Raw genomic sequence first — 16,959 nt, 5'->3', positions numbered from 1 at the left:
ATATATATATATATATATATATATATATATATATATATATATATATATATATAGAATCTATATAGATTAGAAATCATACCAGTTAGTGTGTATGACGGAGGGGGAGGGCGGGAGGGGGAGGGGGGATTGAAGGGAGGGGGGTTAACAGACACGGACCTGTCATAACCTCTGACCATCTCAATAACATGCGTTGCATATAATCCAGAATTGTATACCTCTGAAAAATACTACTGAAATGGAAAAAAAAAATTAATTTTGGTCATTTTTTTCCAAAATAAATTTTCGATTTCTAAATCTTTATGACTAAAGCTTCAGTACTCTAGAAATATAATTTCAAATATCATATGAATTATATTGAAGAATCGTTCCTCTGATATATATATATATATATATATATATATATATATATATATATATATATATATATATATATATATATATATATATATATATATATATACATGTTAAAAATATTTTTCAAAGTGTATTACTGAAACATATTCCAAATTTTTATATTTCATTCGTGTAAAATAAGCGTTTTGTGAATCCCCCAAAAAACGTAAAAATTGATAAAAAGAAAATTTGGTAAATTGAGCCAAAGTGGTGTATATACTCTTGGTATATACGAGTATATAGACTGTGACTACTACTGCCCACTCACGGTCCTTGGATGAAAAGCACAGCTTTGTGAAATATCTTGTTATACTCTTATTACAAAAATCCTCAGAGATAATGAATCAATATTAACCATCGAAAAAAATTATTTTTGACTCGGGGTTAATCTGGCAGCTGTCAGCATGGAGACTAAACGGGAATATTTTGTTTGTATATTGTCATAAGGCCGATGCCTTGATGCTGGTGAGAAGCTCTTGACAGACGGAATTGGAGCTCTCCTGCCCCTTCCTCGTATCCAACTTTATTACCTCCCACGAGTGGTATCGATTTATCTTGAGTAACCCAGATGATACTATTAATAAATTCTTTTGGCATGTCTGATGGATCCACTACTGCTAATATCTATCTCTCAAAGGCTCTATTTCTAAAATATACTGCTACTACTACTACTAGTACTACTAGTACTACTACTACTACTTCTACTACTACTACTACTACTACTACTACTACTACTACTACTACTACTACTACTACTACTACTGCTACTACTACTACTACTATTGCTACTACTACTACTACCACTACTAATAATAATAATAATAATAATAATCTACTACTACTACTGCTAATACTGCTACTGCTACTACTACTACTACTAATAATAATAATAATAATAATAATCTACTACTACTACTGCTAATACTGCTACTGCTACTACTACTACTACTACCACTACTTCTACCGCTACTACTACTACTGCTACTACTAGTACTACTGCTACTACTTATAATAATCTACTACTACTGTTACTACTGCTTTTAATACTGCTACTACTACTATTACTACTTCAACTACTACTGCTACTACAAATAATAATACTTCTACTTCTACTACTACTATTGCTACTACTATCACCACTACTACCACTACTACTACTACTACTACTACGACTACTACTACGACTACTACTACGACTACTACTACTACTACTAATAATAATAATAATGTCGGTAGAGGCTTCCAACTGCAAGTGTGGTGAGGAACGGGAGCTGTGTGAATAAGCAAGCAGTGGAAGTGTGCTCCTTGCATATTCTTAAGCATAGGTACGACAGTGACCACGAGGCTATGAGGCGGTAAATCTGGCAAGGTGCGTGAGGCAGGGTCAGGTGCTGTGACTCGATCCCTGCTTCCAAAAACAGACGAGTATACACACGCGGGGAAAACAACAGATAAAATCGTCATAAAAGAAGATCCGGAGAGTAGAGGAAGGGCGAAACATCAAGGAGCAAAAGCATGAAACGGGGAGATAGGAGAACTATTTTATTATTTTATTATTGACAATACGAGACATTTTAAGCACGTATCCTGAATTTGCTTGCACCAGATAGGTCATAAATTTGCTAAATAAAAACACGTAGGTGAAATTAATGTGGCAACGTTTCGCTCTCCAGTTGCATCTGTGTCCTTTTATCTAACATTTTGTCGGTAATTCTACGATTAGTACTAAGACATCAATTGTAGAAATACGAATGTATCCAGATGTACTGCTGCTAATTTCTTTTGGGGCCTAGTTCCTAGGTCTTCGGCGTCTCCATAGGCTCTTGCGCTACCGTCCACAGGATGGATGTAGGAGGCACAGTAAAGTAACCGCTTCGGAGGGAAAATCCAAATCCTCTTTTCATTCTGGCTCCTCCAACCTATTACAGTTCATAGGGGCTTCAGCGATGACATAGCTTCTATGGGGGCGGTCCACACGAACCACTTACACCCTAGTATCAAAGGTTAAACCGGAGAAGGCGCCTTTCTAATCCCACTCACTGTTGGTTCCAAAGACCAAGGAGCGAAAGCAGTTATCCATCTCCCCGTTGGTTCCATCTGTTGGTTCCAAAGACCAAGGAACGAAAGAAGTTATCCAGGTCCCCGTTGGTTCCATCTGTTGGTTCCAAAGACCAAGGAACGAAAGAAGTTATCCAGGTCCCCGTTGGTTCCATCTGTTGGTTCCAAAAACCAAGGAACGAAAGAAGTTGTCCAGGCCCCGTTGGTTCCATTTGTTGGTTCCAAAGACCAGGGAACGAAAGCAGTTATCCAGGCCCCCGCTGGTTCCATCTGTTGGTTCTAAAGACTAAGGAACGAAAGCAGTTATCCAGGTCCCCGTTAGTTCCATCTGTTGGTTCCAAAGACCAAAGAACGAAAGCAGTTATCCAGGTCCCCGTTGGTTCCATCTGTTGGTTCCAAAGACCAGGGAATGAAAGCAGTTATCCAGGCCCCCGTTGGTTCCATCTGTTGGTTCCAAAGACCAGGGAACAAAAGCAGTTATCCAGGCCCCCGTTGGTTCCATCTGCTGGTTCCAAAGACCAAGGAACGAAAGCAGTTATCCAGGCCCCCGTTGGTTCCGTCTGCTGGTTCCAAAGACCAAGGAACGAAAGCAGTTATCCAGGCCCCCGTTGGTTCCATCTGCTGGTTCCAAAGACCAAGGAACGAAAGCAGTTATCCAGGCCCCCGTTGGTTCCATCTGCTGGTTCCAAAGACCAAGGAACGAAAGCAGTTATCCAGGCCCCTGTTGGTTCCAGAGACCAAACAGCGAATAGAATTATCCGACGCACCCTTGGTTAATTGGATCAGCAAGGACGCTCAGTGATACCACGCAGGAGGAGAGTTTCATATGCTCGTTATGGCAATGATGCAGGATGCGTTCTCGACCAGGGATTTAATAATCATCCAGAATCAGGATTCATATTTATTTGGGTCGTTCTGCGTAACAACCCAACCAGAAAATATCACAGGAAATTCGCTTCATGCAAAACAAGCTTTGATTGGGACGACGTCTCGCACAACATGGGACGACGTCTCGCACAACACAATGGAACATTTTCCTCAAAAATAGCAGTTTTTTTTATCATGAATTTATTTGAATGAGAGGGGTGACTTATGATCCTTGGATCGAGAGCCCTTCACCAGCATCAAGCCCCGGTGGGCATAACAGAGACGTGGACACATCTTGTTACTATCCTGAGTAAAACACACACACACACACACACACACACACACACACACACACACACACACACACACACACACACACACACACACACACACACACACACACATAGGTGGACAGAGATAGGATGTTCCAGAGAGGGGACACAGAAACAAGGGGTCACAACTGGAAGCTGAAGACTCAGACGAGTCACAGGGACGTTAGGAAGTATTTCTTCAGTCATAGAGACGTCAGGAAGTTGAATAGCCTAGCAAGTGAAGTAGTGGAGGCAGGAACCATACATAGTTTTAAGAAGAGGTATGACAAAGCTCAGGAAGCAGAGAGGGAGAGGACCTAGTAGCGATCAGTGAAGAGGCGGGGCCAGGAGCTGAGTCTCGACCCCTGCAACCACAATTAGGTGAGTACACACAGGGCCAGGAGCCATGATTCGACCCCAGCAACTACAACTAGGTGAGTACACACACACACACACACACACATAAAAGATCAACAGGAAGGCAAATAAGGACGAGACTACACCTCGCTGCCACCTTACAACACCTGACGCTTTTATGAGGATGTAGACAGGTAGTCCAGGACTAGTCAAACATGGCTTATATTCTACCCAAGCTTTAAGATTTTAACGTGTCTAATGTATATTAAATTCTTCCCAAATTTTATTAATTATCAACGAATCCAGTTTATATAATCCTAAAGCAATATTCATATTATCAAAACTATTTTTATGAAACTTGATTCTATTATATTTCTGTCGAAATATAGTATTATAATATAATATAATATAATATATAATATAATATATAATATAATAATATAATATTATATTTCTCTCGACAGTGGACCTGACTGATATAACTTTCTCAGACTTTTGAAAAACAACTGGATGGTTAAAATCTCTACTATGAATAAACAGAACATTAGAATCTTGTCCACTTCTATATTTATAGTTTTAATCTTAGTCTAAACTTTTCCCTGTTTGACTGTAATAAACTTTATCACTTTTTTTTTCAGGGAATCTTGTGGATACAGCCATCAGCATTTTTGGGGGAATTTTTTGTCGTTTTTTTACTGTATCTTAAATACAACTTTGATATTAAAATTCTTAAGCAGAGAAGATACATCAAGAAAGTTTTCCTGGTAAGGGAGAACTAACATATTTTTAGTTGAACAAGGTTGTCTGTCCTTTTGTGAATTGTAAAAAATATTTCTAGCAATTTTAAGATTTATCAATTAAGTGTTTTGGGTATTTTACATTATTACCTGTTTCATAATTCTTCAAAATTTCTTCATCTATGAACTCTGGGCTGGAAATACGTAAACCTCTCAAAAATATTGATGAGAATACAGAACGTTTAACTCTATCATGATGTAAAGAATAATACTGCACATGAGAACAGTTATGTATTGGTTTTCTCTAAATTTAAATTTAAAATCATGGTTCCCCTTAATAATTAAAACATCTACAAAAGGCAATGAGTTATTTTGAAAGTTAAGACACATGTGCAACATCTGGATATCTTTATTGTAGACGTTTCGCCATCCAGTGGCTTTATCAATACAGATTCTAGGACATAATAGGAAGACAGTAGAACTATATACAAAAGATGAGGTAATCAGTCCCTCGGCCTTGGAGTTAGTGTTCACAGCATTATGTCCTAGAATCTGTATTGATAAAGCCACTGGATGGCGAAACGTCTACAATAAAGATATCCAGATGTTGCACATGTGTCTTAACTTTCATATTGTCGGTATTTTATACCTTTCTTGCACAATGAGTTATTTTTATTGAAACTCAATTAATGAAATGAGCTAGACTATTTAATTTAACAGGGAAATGGTTTATATCTATATTCTTAAGCATTAGACTTAAAAAAAAATCATCAACATATTTGTACCACTTAACTCTTTTGGGAAGGATTTTATTAAGCAATCTTGCTTCAAAATATTTCATGTTCAAATTACTAAGGACAGGTAAGAGAGGTTTCCCATTGCCATACCAAACTTCTGTGTCCAAAACTCGCCATTAAACAAAAATTTTGACCGCGAGTTGTAATCTCGTTCTTATATGCCTTCTGCTGATCTTTTATTTCTACATTTCCTTGACAATGTGAAAAATCACGAAAGCGCTTGGAAATTCACTATTTTTTCACAATGGTTGTTCTGCATGTAAATATATTTACACACACACACACACACACACACACACACACACACACACACACACACACGCACACACACAAACTCACACACACAAACACACACACACACACACACACACACACACACACACACACACACACACACACACACACACACACACACACACACACACACGCACACACACACATTACTGCATAATGAAGAAGAACGTTAAATGAATATTGAGAGATGGTGATGTCTGTCTTCCCCAGGCTGTCTGTACCCGTCTGTCACCGCCCGTCACCACCACCCAGATAGACAAGTAAGTCAACTTAGATCGACACCATGCCTAACCCTTCTAGGGTAGGGTAGGTGCCTGAGCCCGAGCCTTTAGCTCATAAGACTGTCATTCCCATTAGCCCCCTTGGGGCGGGGATGGCAGACCAGAGAGGCCTAGCTTGTGGCTAGGCCTGGGGACAGTTGGTCCCAAAGATGAGGAGATACTTGTGCCTCCTCCCATGGGAGACTTAGGTCTCAGACACTCCCTAAAGAGGGAGCCAAGGCCGGGCCACCACTTGGAAAAGGCCCGGGCCGGGAGAATACCGGCTAATCTTTAATAATAATAATAATAATAAGTCAACTTAACCATCACATTATTCTAAAACAGACAACCTCTACCCGATATTAGTAAGCCTGATTCACTTCATTTCACCAAGTGTCTATATCACAAGTAGTAAAAGTCACTTTCATATTTTGTACCTGACTAATATGAAGTTGTTCATAACCCGTCTCAGGCAACACTGCACCAACCCAATAAATAACAGCAACAACAGAAATAATAATAATAATAATAATAATAATAATAATAATAATAAAATCAACAACAACAACAACAACAACAACAACAACAACAACAACAACAATAATAATAATAATAATAATAATAATAATAATAATAATAATAATAATAATAATAATAATTTATTGACACTGAATTCTTTGTTAAATACGAAAAATTAGCTTCCTCGTCCATACGAAAAAATTAACATACTGTATATGTTACGAGACATGGCCACCAAAAGATGCACGTCTTTCAGTGTATATACACTGAGAACTAACTTTAGTCTCTAAAATAGGCATTAAAGTGTTCTTGACTGGTGGTAAACAAGCGACATGCACCTCTAATGACCCTTTGAGTAGTCGATCTGCTTTAGGCTTAATTAGTAAAGCCATCCAGTTTATGTGCAGAGTGTTTTAAAACGATGGAATTGAATTTCAAAACAGTAATGTAAGAACTTGGGTGCATCTCTCTGAAACACTCTGTATATATATATATTTCTAAAAGTTTCCCCTATCTTACATTTTTTGGGGGACAAAAAAAAGATTAATGTTTTATTTCTGTTCTTACAGAGACGAGATGTATACACCGAAGATTACTACAATGATACTCCAGTAAACACCAGAGGTAGAGAAAGAGAAAGAGAAAGAGAGAGAGAGAGAGAGAGAGAGAGAGAGAGAGAGAGAGAGAGAGAGAGAGAGAGAGAGAGAGAGAGAGAGAGAGAGAGAGAGAGAGAGAGAGAGAGAGAGAGAGAGAGGGAGAGAGCACAAAGACTGACTCTCAGGGATTATTTTTTTTTTTACCGAAATGGATAACAATAGTTTTGCAGAATTATCAGCTCTAGATAGGACTGGAAACAATGGATTCACGTTGCAAAAGTTACGATTTAAAGGGTAATAAGTAGCCACCGGCTCGGAAACAGCCTAACAAATGCGGGAACAATTTTTCACGTAGCCTCGCGTTGGGAGACATTGGAAACCTTGCAGCATAGGTGTGGCAAATGTCAGGTTTGACGTTGACCTGTGGTTGACTTATAGGGCATTCGGCTCGCAACACAAAGGAATCGGGTTCGATTCCCGGGCTGAATGAGCCGAGCAAGTCCCTTTAGATCTATTGCCCCTGTTTACCTATTTGTAAGTAGGTTACTGGGTACCTATTTGCAATTGCTGTTGGTTATATCCTGTGGTGGACGTGATGTATGGACGTCTCCTTACACCTGCTAACCCCCCCTCTTTTCATTTAGCAGTAAATTGGTACGTAGCAGCACCTGTACGTTATTCAACTGTTCTGGATTAAGTCCTAGGAAAGTCGAGGCTTTAGGAGAAGTCTCATCACTCCTACTGCCCCACTTCACCAAGTCAGTCGACTGTTGTGGCTTACATCCTGGGTTATGGAAGTGTAATGTACTGAGGTTGGATAACAGGCTGTAAATCCACACGAACTGCCTTGCATGGGACAACAGGCTTCCTCTATTTCCCTTTAATTTCTTGGATTTTTCGCTTTATTTATTTATATTTGATACAAATGCAAGTCCACAGTAGAATGACTCTGAAATAATTCACAACCATGTCCTGACTTGCAGACCAAACTTTAAACGTGCTTTCGGTCTGTTTTGGACCAAATGAATGATATTTCAGGGCGGCCAGAACCAACAATGATGGTCTAGAAAGACACGTAAGAAAACACTAGAACATATTTATCAGAAAACGTTTTGGTTGTAGGAGCTTGGTCACTTCTAACATACAGAGGTTAAAAAGTTAAAAGTGATCAGGGTCCCAGGAGCGAAACGTTTTCTAATATCTCCTAGTGTTTGCCAACGTATCTTTCTAAACCAGTTTGTCGGTATCTGTTAGCGGGGTTTGTACTAACAGTGATAGCCGGGTCGCTATGAAATACTTCTCTCCAGTCTTGTCTTGGAGGTCTGAGGGATGGAGACTAGAATGTGGGAGGTCAGAGGACAGGAGACCAGAATGTGGGAGGTCAGAGGATAGGAGACCAGAATGTGGGAGGTCAGAGGACAGGAGACCAGAATGTGGAGGGCAAAGGATAGGAGACCAGAATGTGGGAAGTCAGAGGATAGGAGACCAGAATGTGGGATGTCAGAGTATGGGAGACCAGAGTCCAGAAGATATCAAACTATCCAAAGAACAGGGGAGGAAGAGGAGGAGAGAAAGCTATCCTTCCAACCCTGAAAACTCAACTTGGCGAGTACAATTCAGTGATTACAACTTGGTGGGTACAGCTAGGTGAGTACAGGTCCCTTGCGGAGGCTCGAGCCTCTGGTGGCATTTCAACAACGCTTTCAGAAAGGGTCGTAATTTTGTCTGAAGGCTCCTTTGCAAATTGTAGGATGAAAGAAGATAACTTAATTCATGTTAGTAACCATGAAAGGTAATTAATAGCTTAGGAAATCTCAAGAAAACCAATTACTGTGGCTTATTTCCACTGGGGTTCTTTTTTAAGTCTTCCTCCACGATATAATCCCACTGATAGGCAAAGGAGGTAGCTGGTGTTGGATCTACCCAATCGTCTCGGTGATTGGTAGGCAATAGATCAATTATCCGTTTCTCTTTTGTTTGTGATTCCTAAGGAGTCTAATCCGTCAGTAAAGCGAAACATGCTGCCATGTTACAGTAGATAAATTTATGGCGTATTAGCTGATGTCAGAAGTAGTGTTTTCTGTCATGAGTAAAACTATACTGGAACCAGATTTCTTCCGCAATAGTTACATAGAAAGATGACGAAAAACTCTTTTAATTACATAAGGGAAGATGCCGCATCTTACCTTTCTTCAGAACTAACATTTCTTGGAATCCTGAAAATAGCACTTAAAATTTTCAACCTCTTATAAATACGCTGGAGCCTGTCTTTACTGTAGTGTGGGCGAGAGAGAGAGAGAAAGAGAGAGACCGTTGCTAGCCTGGAATGATACCCAACGCGTGCTTTCAACATCTCTCTGGCGCTCAAGACTGTTCTCACCGTCTTGGTAGCGATGATTCTCAGGTGTTTGCCCAAGATGGATACACTGAGTGCCTTGATATTTTTTTAGCGTGTCTTCACTTGCAACAACAACAGATAAATGCAGAAATATTCGTGTCCATGCTGCAGGGTATCCCACATATAGACAAGACAAAATGAAAATAGAAACGAGATCTCATCCAGTTGGTAATCGAAATATGCAGTCTATTAAGGCTGTTTTCTTGTCTATACGAGGTATATATACCCTTCAGTATCGCCAGATGCTCGTTACACTTTTATAGTGAACATTCTTATATCTGAACTAACTAATGACAGCATCATACACAAACACACTAACAATGCCTTCCCATACATATACTAACTAATGCCTTCACTTTCTACATACCCGTACTAACTAGTGCCTCCCTTTAACCACATGTGCACTGTTACAGGTGCTGCAGGTGTGGACTATCCTTCTCTGAAGCACCTGCCCAAGACCAGTTTCAGATGTGATGGTCGCTCCTTGGGTTACTACGCTGACCTGGAGACCAGATGTCAGGTATACAAAACCTGGTTTTATTGTTGGGGTTGTGATGGCGGTGGTTATTATGGTACCAACATGACAGTGCTGACGACTGTAGAGGTAATAGCAGAAGTAATTGTAAGTAGTAACAGTAATGGTAGTATTAATAACAGCAGCAGCAGCAGCAGCAGCAGCAGCAGCAGCAGCAGCAGCAGCAGTAGTAGTAGTAGTAGTAGTAGTAGTAGTAGTAGTAGTAGTAGTAAAAGATGGGATACTACAACAAATAGATAATAATACCTGGAGGTTACCTGGAGGTTATTCCGGGGATCAACGCCCCCGCGGCCCGGTCCACGACCAGACCTCCCGATGGATCAGGGCCTGATCAACTAGGCTGTTACTGCTGTTACTAGCGCGATTCACAACAATAAAGTCACATTCATATATTATTCTATTTTTTTGTTAATTAACAGTGGATTCCTCTCTTGCCTTAATCACCGACTAGAAAATTGATTTCACTTTACAAACTGCTTAATTAATTTTGAAGCATATCACAGTTCCCTCCACACGCAAAACAGATGCGCCTGTGTTCAGAGGTAATAATGGCCTTGTTTTCAACCAGAGTTGCCCAGACATTCTGATGTAATTATTTCTTTGTGTGTATATGTGTGTGTGAGCGTGTGTCTGCTGATGCCGAGTCAGTTTAGGAGAAACATTGAATAGGAATGCTGATTAGAATTGCTTTCTAATGAATTTCAGTTTGTATTAGGTTTAGTGGGTGGGAGGTGGTATTCAGGTGTAATGGAATGACTAGGTTATTCTTCTTGGATGCATAGCAAATACGGAACAAGTGCAGTAGTAGATGATTATTATTTGTTGCAGATGATTTTACAAGTGCGAGCCAGGTGTTAGAGTATACTCTATCTTCACTATTCTTCACATGTGTTATGACATCTGCACTACCCCTGATAGGTGTTTCACGTGTGCGAACCAGGTAGCGTTCAACACGACTTCTTGTGTCCCGAGGGAACAATCTTCAACCAGAAATACATCGTGTGTGACTGGTGGTACAATGTCAACTGCCCCAGCTCCCCAGAGTTCTTCGATCTCAACGAGGATTTCTTCCAGGTAGGGATACTGTTTGTTTATCCTTTAAGTCTATGTGCATGTCCTTTCTGTCTCTATATTCGTCCTTTCTGTTTCTGTGTGTGTCCTCTCTCTCTTTTTGTGTATAAATATACGGACAGAAATGTGAACGATTTCGTGTGATCCCGTAGTTTTTGCACAATATCTCTCTGTAACTATCCTGTATAAACACATACATTCAGTCAAATATATATTTCAATATTGATCATTTCACAATAACGTGAAATGTATGTCTGTACATGTTGACATGTAGAGTCGCATGTTACCTGTACTGGACCTACGGTGTCTAAATCAGCTGGTGAGAGAGCCTCTGCGTCTCCCTCAGGATGGAAAGGTCACCACTCCGCCTCTGTTCTCCAGCGACATCACCGTCGGGGCCAGTCCTGTGGCTGTGCCTCTCCTCAGCGGGTCACAAAATCAACAAGAAAGACGACGAAAGCAAAGACAGCGTCATCAGAGACCCAGGCAACAACAAGTTGATATTTTCAATCATCAAGCCCTGGAAAACGTACCTCCCTTAATCCCTTACTTCCCCTCTCAACTGGTACCTATTCCTGCCTCTAGTTGGAATTATGTACCACCCTTGTCACCTAATCCTACCGCCCACGAAACTGACATCAGAAATAATCATGGCACAACAGGGCTCAGCAGCCAGTTAACTATTCCTTCAGTTCTCTACGAAGCTCCTCGTAGCACCTCGCAAAAACAAAGCGTTATTGAAGCACCTACTAACACCGCGGGGCTGCTTCACCAGGTGCCTTCTAGGGGCTTGATAGCACTCGATGCAGGAACCTCCAGTCGAAATCTCGACTCGAGGAAGAATCGGAATCTAGGCAAAAGCGAGAACAGACCTCTCAAACAAAGTCTGGCTACTGGGTCAGTTGAGAGCACAACAGTACTCCCTGCAGCTCAACAAAATCTTGAACATCCACTACCATTCCTTCCTTCCTCTCCTCCTTCCTTAGTAAATATCCAACTTACACCTAATCTTTCACCGCAGTCTGGCATTCCAAACGAAATACTTTCGCTCTCAATTTCAGCAGCACCTTTACAGACATCATATAAATCACATTTAAAATCTCTAACATTCGCTCCTCAACCATCTTTGCCTCCAGTAACACCATATAATGAGACAATTGATAATCACACAGATCAGCAGTCTCTCGAGCCCACGCAGAAGGTCCAAATCCATTTGCACATTCATCCAGAATCCGATTATATTCCACATTCCACTGGAAGTTCTTCCCTGGAAGGTTTCCAGGTATTCTCTGAGCAAAGTTCAGCACATGAACACAACGCCTCACAGGCCATAGTCCAGCAGAGACCCACTGTCATCACCAAAGATATAACCATCAGTCCTTACCCGCTTCATCCCTCCAGATTCGGTCGCGATGCCATCGATAATCAATATTTACTCTCACCCACCCGTCATCCTCATTATACACCTCTTTCATTACATTCAGCAAAGGGTTTACATATAAAATTGAAATCAGAGAACGGTCATGGTATTTCTCCATCTGGCTATTTTTCTCCTTTGCCCTCATCTACTCCCGCTCCTGTAATTAGCACCATCCTTCGCCAGAAAGTCCGAAAGGCTCTGGCTTACCCAATGTCCCAAGCACGACGGCGGCGTCCACGACGCAGATACCCAAGAAGACCATCACTTTCCTCCACGACTATTCCGCAACAACTCATCCACCCTGCAACACTAACTAGAGGGTCTCCGTCTTCCAGCTTTGAGCCTCCGACGCTAAAGTACCAGTCGATCACAGACAGTTATGAACACCCGAAATCGAAGTACCTCAGTTTGGCAAAAGTATTTAATAACCCATTTCCCAATGCGACTGAGGTTCGTGATTCACCACTGCCAGGGTCGAACCTATCAATCTCAACTCTTCATGAAAACCTGAGAAAACACAAATCCAACCTTTCCTCGTCGTGGACAAATGGGAGGAATCTCTCGTTTCTGCCTTTTGCTATGCCAAGAAGGGAGCTCTCGTTTCCTTCGCAAGATCATGGTGATTCTTTTTCACATTCTATTGACTCACGTCATCAACCCGATTCCCAGTACTCTTCCTTGCCGTTTCTAGGTCTACAACCATCCTCACCCTTTTCTTATTTTTTTCCTTCCTTAAATCAAAAAGGTCTACCTCTTCAATATTATCAAGGTATTTTTCCCGGGCACTCTTTTCCAATACCTTCAGCACGTCCCTTTTATCACATTTCTCAATCTTTCCCGCCTCTTACTACCTCTAAACCGTTTCCTGGGCATCCTTCTCCAGATCTTGTTTTCCACCCTTTCTTCAGGTCTCCCAGTCTTTCCCCTGTCCACAGTTATCTTGTTTCTTCTGCTCCTTTTCACCCTTGTAACATCGTTCCTTCATCACCACCGTCAGCGCCTTCAGGTGCAGTACTGTATCCTCAGCCAGGTCATTCTGCACAGCCTATTTCTTTGCATCCTCTTGAACGTCTCCTTCATTCTGCACCACCAGTGACACCCCTGTTTCTTACCACTGCTGTGTCCCCACCACCTGCATTATTGGTCTCTTCAACCCTTTCCCCTTTACTACCTCCGTTGTCATCTACACTATCACCACTACTACTTATACCACTACCACCAACACCCTTACCTCTACCACCACAACTACAAATATCGCTACCACCCCTACCCGTACTACCACTTCTACGACCAACACCCATACCGCTACCACCACCAACTATATCGCTACCACCACCACCTATATCGCTACCACCACCACCTATATCGCTACCACTACCACCACCACCACCACCACCACCTATATCACTACCACCACCACCACCTATATCGCTACCACCACCGCTTATATCGCTACCACAACAATTAAAAAAAATGCCAGCAACATTACCGCCCTCTCAGACACTACCCATTACACCAGCATCACCATCCTCACAATCATTATCACCACCACCCCCAACCTCCTCTCCACCTTCAGCATCACCGTCATCTTCTCCACCGACACAGCTTACAATAACTCCTTCACCCATGGAGACCACACTGCTCCTCCCTCCACCTCAAAGCGTTTCTAAACCGGCTCTGAATACCATAGACTTTCTGAAATTGACTCCAAGCCAGTATAGACCTCCTCTAGACGCCTCTGTTTTCCCCATCCACTTGTCTCCACCCCAAACACGTAGACCAGAGACACAAACATCAATAGACGAACAGAAGAATCCTTCAGTTACCACAACAGACGATAACCTTAAACGTCAACGGTACCTGATCGGGACACGCCTGAAAAACAAAGACATTGTATTTGCTTCTCCACACTCAGTGAATGAGACTTACCAAATAGCTAAGTTACTCGTATCACTCGACGATCGCACTCCACGGACACAACCCACCAGAAAAAACGGGGTTTATTTTGACAGCAGCAACTCTTTGAATAGGGATATCCCCTAAGAGGTAAGAGCGACGTTTGACATGATTTCCGAGTGAGTACTCTAGTTAAATATTGGAAGAATAACGGAGGCTATATCAAGGCAGTTCTCCTCTGTTACTATAAAGAATCAAGGATCATTTAACATTTATATTTTGCTCATGAAACTTGTAAAAAGTGTTTAAATGTACAGGAAGTATCACTTAGTTTGTAAGTTCAAATAGGGTTAGATCCAAAAAGAGTTAATTAAACTTCCAAGTAATATCAAACTAACTAACAATTTGCAGTCATAAACTTAGTATAGGAACTGACTGGACGTTGACTTTTCTAGAGCAATGATTTAGCGAGATGCTGACGTTAATGACAACACTGTGACTGAATTCCAGCTCATCTGTCCTTACTTCCACCCCACATGACCCGACTTTTAGCTCATCTGACCTGGCCTCACAGTGTATTCACGAAGTGTTCCAACCCCACGAGGATGTTCCTGATAAACACCACAAGAATTCCTTCGCACTTCTGCTTTTCCTGTATTACTCATCATTAAAGCTTTTACCAATGTTTATTTCAGTTACTGTGTTTGTATATACCCCTGCTCTTACATTTGTTCTAATGTTGTACGTTGTTTGGGTAACTTTATTGTAATCAGATATACTTAATGAGATATTAATTCAGGATTCAGTTCATTCTCAAATTCATTCTCATTTAAAAACGTCATTTGTTGACGTTTCACTCAGCGTCAATCATTCCAAGCTTCTTATTATTTTCAAAATTGTATTTCCTAAGATTAAGTTAATTTAGATTAGGTTAGGGCCCTTAAACGTGCTATAAAAAATATGTATTTAACCACAACTAAGGAAACTTGGAAAAAAACACATCGTTATGTGTCCGGCAAGGAGGTGGATGAGGAAGAGACGAAATGTGAAATGGGAAACATTCTTACACTTAGGATGATGCACGTCAGCAATTCTTTCCTATTTTTTTCTCAGCTGCCTCGTTGCTTGACTCATCACGGCGTGTTTTTCTAATAACTTAACAATTCCAATAGGTGCGGCTTATTTTCATTGGGGTGCATTGGTCCTCTTCTCCAGGAACCGATTAAGTAAGTAAGTAAGTAAGTAAGTTTATTCAGGTATACACAAATACAGTTACATAGAATTATCATACATAGCAGCATATGTGTAGAGAACCTAGGATAACCCAAAAAAGTCAGACAGAGGGACTTATTTCCATTGGGGTCCTTTATATGGGTACCTGTTTACTTACCGAGCGAACACAGGCAACAGGTGTAAGTCAAAATGTCCAACATCTTCACTCATGCCAGGATCGAACCGGGATCTTCAGCTCAGAGCTGAAGGTGCTACCAAAGTGTCAAGAGCCACTAAGTTGTAGTTGGTGGTGGAACGGGACAACGACACTGATGACCTCAGCTGTGGAAGACTCACAATTTATTTACTGATTTGCTAGGTTTGGCCGATTGTTTATTGTATTTATACATATCAATTTTATTTCGAAAATTTCTTATTACTTGGAGAGTCAAGGTTATGTAAACCGAGATATGTGTATCTTTCAGTGTGTTTATACATTTGTAAATTTACTTTAATTCTCTTCTGCCTTAGGCATTTGGTCCTTTATTTATTTTTTCCCACCTCTGTGTTTTTGTTCCTACCCTTTGTGGGCCCCCTAGCTCTCTTACAGTGATCCTCTTTCTTAGTCTTTGTGGGCCCCTAGCTCTCTTACAGTGATCCTCTTTCTTAGTCTTTGTGGGCCCCTAGCTCTCTTACAGTGCTCCTCTTTCTTAGTCTTTGTGGGCCCCTAGCTCTCTTACAGTGCTCCTCTTTCTTAGTCTTTGTGGGCCCCTAGCTCTCTTACAGTGCTCCTCTTTCTTAGTCTTTGTGGGCCCCTAGCTCTCTTACAGTGCTCCTCTTTCTTAGTCTTTGTGGGCCCCTAGCTCTCTTACTGTGCTCCTCTTTTTTAATCTTTGTGGGCCCCTAGCTCTCTTACTGTGCTCCTCTTTTTTAATCTTTGTGGGCCCCTAGCTCTCTTACAGAGCTCCTCTTTCTTAATCTTTGACTGACTCTACTACTACTACTACCACTATCCCTCTACTTCCTTTCCTATTGCCTCTCCTGTCCCGTCCCTGTCTGCTGGCCTATATATATTGCCTCCTTCTCTCCTTTCTGTTATAAAGAAATGGTTATAACTATGACCAAAATTTTTGAAGGGGTGGATCAGTAAGCCAGCGGAAGGCCTCGGTCAGATGACCAAAAGCTCCAACGGCGGGTCATCATCTGACTAAGACTGCGTCAGGAAACACTTGTCCTGT

Source organism: Cherax quadricarinatus, chromosome 68 (genome assembly GCF_038502225.1).
Source record: "Cherax quadricarinatus isolate ZL_2023a chromosome 68, ASM3850222v1, whole genome shotgun sequence".
Taxonomy (NCBI): Eukaryota; Metazoa; Arthropoda; class Malacostraca; order Decapoda; family Parastacidae; genus Cherax; species Cherax quadricarinatus.
The sequence above is the reverse complement of the archived record's forward strand: the minus strand, read 5'-3'. Positions refer to the sequence as shown.